This window comes from Trichomycterus rosablanca, chromosome 9, assembly GCF_030014385.1.
Source record: "Trichomycterus rosablanca isolate fTriRos1 chromosome 9, fTriRos1.hap1, whole genome shotgun sequence".
NCBI classification, from domain to species: domain Eukaryota; kingdom Metazoa; phylum Chordata; class Actinopteri; order Siluriformes; family Trichomycteridae; genus Trichomycterus; species Trichomycterus rosablanca.
Window position 1 is genome coordinate 4,621,285 of NC_085996.1, and position 8,237 is coordinate 4,629,521.

The 8,237-nt window shown below is 44.8% G+C and overlaps 1 protein-coding gene across 2 annotated transcripts in view; it reads right to left on the reverse strand.

The window, feature by feature from the left end:
* Positions 1–8,237, reverse strand: part of slc24a4b (solute carrier family 24 member 4b) — a 33,174-nt gene that overhangs the window by 23,339 nt on the left and 1,598 nt on the right. The gene's annotated exons all lie outside the window — the stretch shown is intronic.

Here is an 8,237-nt window from a genome sequence, read left to right on the forward strand (position 1 = left end):
AAATAGCATTCAACAAGGTTTTAGAGACACAGTCAGAGAGACACGTGGTTAAAAAGTCACACAGAGAGACACAAAGTCTGAAGGAGATAAAGTCAGAGAGACAAGGTCAGTGAGACAAGGTCAAAGTCAAAGAGACAAGGTCAGAGAGACATGGTCAAAGAGACATGGTCAAAGAGACATGGTCAAAGTCAGAGAGACAAGGTCAGTGAGACAAGGTCAAAGTCAGTGAGACAAGGTCAAAGTCAAAGAGACAAGGTCAGAGAGACATGGTCAAAGACAGAGAGACAAGGTCAAAGAGACATGGTCAAAGTCAGAGAGACATGGTCAGAGAGACATGGTCAGAGAGACATGGTCAGAGAGACAAGGTCAGAGAGACAAGGTCAGAGAGACATGGTCAAAGTCAAGTCAGAGAGACATGGTCAGAGAGACAAGGTCAGAGAGACATGGTCAGAGAGACATGGTCAGAGAGACAAGGTCAGAGAGACATGGTCAAAGTCAGAGAGACATGGTCAGAGAGACATGGTCAGAGAGACATGGTCAGAGAGACAAGGTCAGAGAGACATGGTCAGAGAGACATGGTCAGAGAGACATGGTCAAAGTCAGAGAGACATGGTCAGAGAGACAAGGTCAGAGAGACAAGATCAGAGAGACATGGTCAAAGTCAGAGAGACATGGTCAGAGAGACAAGGTCAGAGAGACAAGATCAGAGAGACATGGTCAAAGTCAGAGAGACATGGTCAGAGAGACATGGTCAGAGAGACAAGGTCAGAGAGACATGGTCAGAGAGACAAGGTCAGAGAGACATGGTCAGAGAGACATGGTCAGAGAGACATGGTCAAAGTCAGAGAGACATGGTCAGAGAGACAAGATCAGAAAGACATGGTCAAAGTCAGAGAGACATGGTCAGAGAGACATGGTCAGAGAGACAAGGTCAGAGAGACATGGTCAGAGAGACATGGTCAGAGAGACATGGTCAAAGTCAGAGAGACATGGTCAGAGAGACAAGATCAGAAAGACATGGTCAAAGTCAGAGAGACATGGTCAGAGAGACATGGTCAGAGAGACATGGTCAGAGAGACAAGGTCAGAGAGACATGGTCAGAGAGACATGGTCAGAGAGACAAGGTCAGAGAGACATGGTCAAAGTCAGAGAGACAGAACAGAGCAGCCAGATACAGATACACTCAGCGACCAAAATAATGTGGACGCTCGACTATAAGCCGGCTGGATCTCCAGTTCCAAACCTTGGGCAACAATCTGGAGTCCCTGCAGCTATAAAAGTCTTCACTCTTCTACAAAATAGCATTCAACAAGGTTTTAGAGACACAGTCAGAGAGACACGTGGTTAAAAAGTCACACAGAGAGACACAAAGTCTGAAGGAGATAAAGTCAGAGAGACAAGGTCAGTGAGACAAGGTCAAAGTCAAAGAGACAAGGTCAGAGAGACATGGTCAAAGAGACATGGTCAAAGAGACATGGTCAAAGTCAGAGAGACAAGGTCAGTGAGACAAGGTCAAAGTCAGTGAGACAAGGTCAAAGTCAAAGAGACAAGGTCAGAGAGACATGGTCAAAGTCAGAGAGACAAGGTCAAAGAGACATGGTCAAAGTCAGAGAGACATGGTCAGAGAGACATGGTCAGAGAGACATGGTCAGAGAGACAAGGTCAGAGAGACAAGGTCAGAGAGACATGGTCAAAGTCAGAGAGACATGGTCAGAGAGACATGGTCAGAGAGACAAGGTCAGAGAGACATGGTCAGAGAGACATGGTCAGAGAGACATGGTCAAAGTCAGAGAGACATGGTCAGAGAGACAAGGTCAGAGAGACATGGTCAGAGAGACATGGTCAGAGAGACAAGGTCAGAGAGACATGGTCAAAGTCAGAGAGACATGGTCAAAGTCAGAGAGACATGGTCAGAGAGACATGGTCAGAGAGACAAGGTCAGAGAGACATGGTCAGAGAGACATGGTCAAAGTCAGAGAGACATGGTCAGAGAGACAAGGTCAGAGAGACAAGATCAGAGAGACATGGTCAAAGTCAGAGAGACATGGTCAGAGAGACATGGTCAGAGAGACAAGGTCAGAGAGACATGGTCAGAGAGACATGGTCAGAGAGACAAGGTCAGAGAGACATGGTCAGAGAGACATGGTCAGAGAGACATGGTCAAAGTCAGAGAGACATGGTCAGAGAGACAAGATCAGAAAGACATGGTCAAAGTCAGAGAGACATGGTCAGAGAGACATGGTCAGAGAGACAAGGTCAGAGAGACAAGGTCAGAGAGACATGGTCAGAGAGACATGGTCAGAGAGACATGGTCAAAGTCAGAGAGACATGGTCAGAGAGACAAGATCAGAAAGACATGGTCAAAGTCAGAGAGACATGGTCAGAGAGACATGGTCAGAGAGACATGGTCAGAGAGACAAGGTCAGAGAGACATGGTCAGAGAGACATGGTCAGAGAGACAAGGTCAGAGAGACATGGTCAAAGTCAGAGAGACATGGTCAAAGTCAGAGAGACATGGTCAGAGAGACATGGTCAGAGAGACAAGGTCAGAGAGACATGGTCAGAGAGACATGGTCAAAGTCAGAGAGACATGGTCAGAGAGACAAGGTCAGAGAGACAAGATCAGAGAGACATGGTCAAAGTCAGAGAGACATGGTCAGAGAGACAAGGTCAGAGAGACAAGGTCAGAGTCAGAGAGACAAGGTCAGAGAGACATGGTCAAAGTCAGAGAGACATGGTCAGAGAGACAAGGTCAAAGAGATGGTCAGTGAGACAAGGTCAAGGTCAGACAGACAAGGTCAGTGTGACTAGCACCAGCGCTCTCCAACACGCCAAAGCGGATTCTTACGGCATCTCAGGAGGTTTTGAGGAGCGCAGTTCTCTTCGACCGTTCCTGCCACCACCTGACCAGACAGTAGGAGTGAATAGGTGACTGTTCAATTGGCCTCCCCTCCCTCAGACACAGCCTATGGTGCGCGTCGAGTGCCTGACCGAGCCTGTGGCACCACCCGGTCTCAGCTCTGTGTTTTCTGAGTGCTGGGTCGGCGCTTCAGACCGTTTCACCACCTGAAAGCTTTCAGATAAACTGCCGTTGCCCATTAGATCCGGCGCAGGTTGGCTCTGGATGTTGCCAGCGGCCCTAATGAGATTGTGCTTAAAGGGCTGATGTTAATGCACATGTGGTCGAGGTGTGATTAGATTAGAGCGTCTCCATCTCAAGGTGAACAGGTCCACGCCGGGATCAAAACCCAGCCCATCGTTCCTGTTCCCCATCGACGGAGAGGAGAAAAATATCAACACGTTCAGATGAGCTAGCGTTTCAAACGTCCGCTCTGTAGCTTTGTGGTCACTGATCTTATGAACCGCCGTCTTTAAAATTATGAGAATGGAAGCAACCTGAGGCCAGAACTAGGGCTGGCACCGATCCAACACTCGGTATCGGTCCGATATTGGCCCAAATCACTGGACCCGATATCGGAAGGAAAAAAACTTCTTGCAAACATTTAGTTACAATTAAGAGAGATTAAAAATTAAGAACATGAAAAACTAGAAGAAAATATAATAAAATATACCCTACAATTTAAGGAATATAGATAGATAGATTCTTTATTGATCCTTTGCAGGAAATTTCTTTGTTGCAGCAGCTCACATTAGACAACAACAACTTCTTGTATACATACGACATTCACTTACAGTGTAAAAACAAGCAATAAGAATAAAAATTTACAGTTTGGTACTATATACATGTAAACTTTTTATGGTGTATGCATAGCAGACAAAAATTAGTATTTATTGAGGTATGTAAACATTGGTTTAATGATGCATGCATAGCATACAGAAGTAGGTATTTATTATAAATGATTTATTTGGATCATTATATGAATATGAAATGAAAACAAGAGAGATAAGCAATTAAGAAAATGAAAACTAAAAGAAAATATAATAAAATATACCCTACAATTTAGGGAATATGAAATTAAAACAAGAGAAATACACGTTATTATAAGGAATTAATCATACATTCAGAAATTAAAACACACTGATCTACTTCAACCTTTAGCATTTTTAAAAAATCATCTACTACTGCCACATCTAAAACACTGTTTAAAGACAATAAAAAATCGCTTTATAAATGATAAAATGGACTTGGATAAATCGGTCTCCTCAACGATTACTCCATTAGTGTTATGAAATGAAACAGACTTCACTGTTTCCCGTTTAGCCACAGACGTCCTCTTCAAAATCCTGCAGGGTTTAATAATAAGCGCGCTTCGGTTTTTAATAAACTAAAAACGTGAAAGAACTTTAACGAAAAAACAAACAAACTCTGCGTCAATTCTAATTGGTCCATCGCGTTTGATTGACAGCCACATCTTCCAATTGTGGACACTTATTAATCAAGCCAAAAATGCTGCTAAATGTTGTGTGTGTATAAGTGTGATGTGGTAGCTTCTGTATTTATTCCTTTAGAATATTTGTTACACCGTCTGAGCGTTGTTATTTAGATAGCTAGTTTACCCATGGTGCATTGAGACGTGTATTATTACTGCTTAGTTGTTTGAAAGGAGAAATGACGTATCGGAATCGGCAGATACTCAATTTGCAGTATCGGTATCAGTATCAGACATAAAGTGGTATCAAGCCAGCCCTAGCCAGAACTGAACCTTTCATTCCTTACTTAGAACGTATTCGTTCGGCGATCGGGTGACGGTCAGCGATACAGCAAGTAAGTCCACCAGTGCTGAGATCTGGAGCTTGCAGGTTCGAATCTCAGCTGTCTGGGCGGCTACAAACAGACATGATTGGCTACCGTCTGCCAGTTGGGAGTTGAATTGATCTAATTTTGCTTGCAAATTAATAAAGAAATGACGCCTCGGTCTCTGTGTTCACTGTTGTTGCTCCTGATCTTCCTCCTGAGCTCTGACCTCGTTCTGCCCTTCAGCCGGACCGAGCCGAGTTTCACGTCCATTTCCGACAAATACAAAAATACCACACAGAGAGAAATCTAGACTCGGAGACCGATATATGAGACGAGCTGGATTTCTCTTCTTTTGATCCGTCGCTTTCGGATCATTATGTATGCAGTCGTAAAAGCTGCGGAGCACCAACACCTACCCCCTCGGGGTCTTTCATCTCGCCACCGCCATCATTACAATAAGACAGACAGTTATTACCGACACCCCACGCTCACGCCCGCGGGGTTTAGCGTCCTCTCCACCGTATCATCCGCTGTGTAATCGTTTCATCTTCTTGTTTTTGTGTAATTAATGCAGCTCTGCCGTGACCATTTCTACCAGAGCGCCGAAAAAACGTCGGGCCTCCCCGTGGGGCACAGCGGAGGGCACGGCGGGCACGAAAAGCTGAAGGACTGAAGGAATATTTGTCGTCATGTTTTACACTTTGGTTCCATTCCTGACAGGACGGGTCAGATTCAAAAAGTAGGACCTAAAGTTTGGTTACAACATGATGAGACATCACAACTCAATAAAAATGTGCTACACAAACACCATCCGGATATTCAAGTGTTCACGGTGTGTTGCAACCATGCTGTAAACTAAAAAGCTGCTCACAAAGCTGAGAGAGGAATCATTTCACTGCACCGAAAGGACTACAGGTATAAGAAGATCTCCAAGACCTTAAACATTCCAAGAGTTCATTGGGAATTTTGGGTCAGAAGCTCCAAATCCAAAATTTCATTCAGAGGCCTGAGATAAAACCCAGGAGGACCTGATGGTTCAGGACCTGAACCAAGGACTCCAGGATGCACACCACCCCTGACCAAGAAGCACCGGAAGGGTGGATTGGAATAGACCAGAAGGAATTTGGACAGGCCTGCAGGGTTCTGAGACACAGTTCTATCAAGTGACGAATCAAAACTGGAACTGATTGACTACATGAATCAATGACTTATGACCAGAACACCACACAGGTGGTCAAGCATGGAGGGGGTCAGTGATATTGCAGAAATAACAAGGTTTTTTTTTTTATGAGGAACGTTCTGCCTTCTGTGGTTAAACTCATACTTGGTGATAATTGGGAGTGGATCTTCTCAGACTCCAGATTGAAGTCCTGTAGAAGATCTTTGGTGTGAAGAGCTGGAAGCCTTTGCTGGAGAAGAACGTGTGAAGATTCCACAAGAGAGGCAGCAGAAGCTTGTTAGCACTCACCGAAATCGCTTATTAGAGGTCATCAAGGCAGAAGGAAGTTCCACCAAGTACTGAGGCCGGGGTTTGAGTAGTAGTGCACATGGACTGCTACTCAAAAACGGCCTTCTAATGAACTGGATGAGCCGGATGAGTTGTGATCTGCGTTTGCGTTTGATCTGCGTTTGCGTGGAATAAGCGTCAGATCCAGTGTTACAGCTCCACGTGTATCTGTGTTTATCTGGATTCTCCTCCCTGTTTCACTTTTAAACTTGTGTTACAGCTCCAGCTTCTGAGAAATGGTGAGAATCAGATTCTCCCAGAGTCTAAATAAAGCTTAACGTGGTTTAATGTAGTAAAAGAAGGAGACAGGAGCACTAAACTTCTCTTCATTATTACTGCTCATAAGTTCCTCCACTAATCACATTCCTCACTCGCTGTTTTACTGCAATAAATCACGGTAAACTTGTTTTACTGATGGAACCCTGTTTACCTGCCCGAGGTTAAGGAATGAAGTCGAGACTGCCGTGCCAACGATGCTGCTCCTGCCGGATGTGACGGGAACCTGGCGTGTTTGCACCAAGAATGTCAAGAACTCACTACACAGTCTTTATCACAGACTGGATTTATTTATTGCTAGTTATAACTTTTAGTTCATTTTAATTCTGTGTTTTTGTGATTTGTGTAAATCTTATTCATTTAAAGCATCCAAGAAGGACGGGCCCTGCTGAGTCTGGTTCCTCTCAAGGTTTCTTTCTGTCATTTTCAGGGAGTTTTTCCTTGCCACTGTCACCCTCGGCTTGCTCAACAGGGGTTTTTGTATCTGTTGGTCCTGGATTTTGTAAAGTTGCTTTGAGAATGTCTATTGTAAAAAGCGCTATATAAATAAAGTTGACTTGACTTGGTTTGTACGGCGTGAGTCACTTTTATCGCCGCGTATCAGTTGTAGCCTAGCGGTTAAGGTACTGAACTTGTAATCAGAAGGTCACTGGTTCAAGCCCACCACTGCCAGGTTGCCACTGCTGGGCCCTTGAGCAAGGCCCTTATCCCTCAATTGCTTAGACAATACACTGTCACAGTACTGTAAGTCGCTTTGGATAAAACTGTCTGCTAAATGCCGAAAATGTAAATGTATCAAACAGTTCGTCTCATTGGAGGAGCTTTGAAAAGGTCAGTTTTGCTGCTTCTTATGTGAAGGCACCCTAAAGGTAGCGTGGGACTAGAATGCCACGGAAGTGCCAAAATAGAGCATGGTATGGATCCTTTGAAACATATTTGGGATTGTTGCAGACTAAAATGCTTGTATGCTGAAATAAAACTGGAGAAATTTGTGGTGCAGCAGAAAAAGTCTTGGCACCCTGGTCCGAAATCCCCGACCATGCACAACCCCAACTGTGGCTGGGAGCTGATCTGCACTGCTCTCTACGTGGAAAGGATGGTGTGGCGCTCTTGAGTATCTGTGGACAGCGGTAGCTCAGTGGTCAAGTTACTGGACTTGAAATCAGAAGGAAGTTGTTGCTGTGGATCCCTGAGCAAGGCTTGCACCGTAATTAGTCAACTGCTTGAACTTGTAGGTGACTGCTGAGGGTCAAACTGGCACTGGTTAGAATCGAGAGCTGATGGAGTCGATACTGGGCACAAGGTGCAACCAAGAACCAACAAACCAGTGGTCTAACCAAAATATATATACATCTAGGGTCAAATCTCAGGTCCAGACCGAAGAAGCTGCATAAATAAATGATTACTTGAAGAATAAATAGGATGAACTGGAATGCAGTGTACACAACCTGTTCGGTTCTGCTTGTTTGGCGCAGGGTCATTGTACAGCACCCCAGGAGCCATGAGGGTTAAATCTCTTGCTCAAGGGCCCAACAGAGGCTGCAAGGCAAAGCAGGGACTCAAATCCACAACCTTCCTAAAGGTTTTTATATTCCAAAGCTCGACCCACCAGGCAACCACAGTCCTAAAACAGGAATGACGGCAGATCCAGATTCAAGTGCAGATTCACTGCAGAATAGTCCAGTCACAGACCCAAATCACCCACGCATGCATGTGTGTCTCTAGCCGCAGCATCTCTACACTTCACCGCATTAT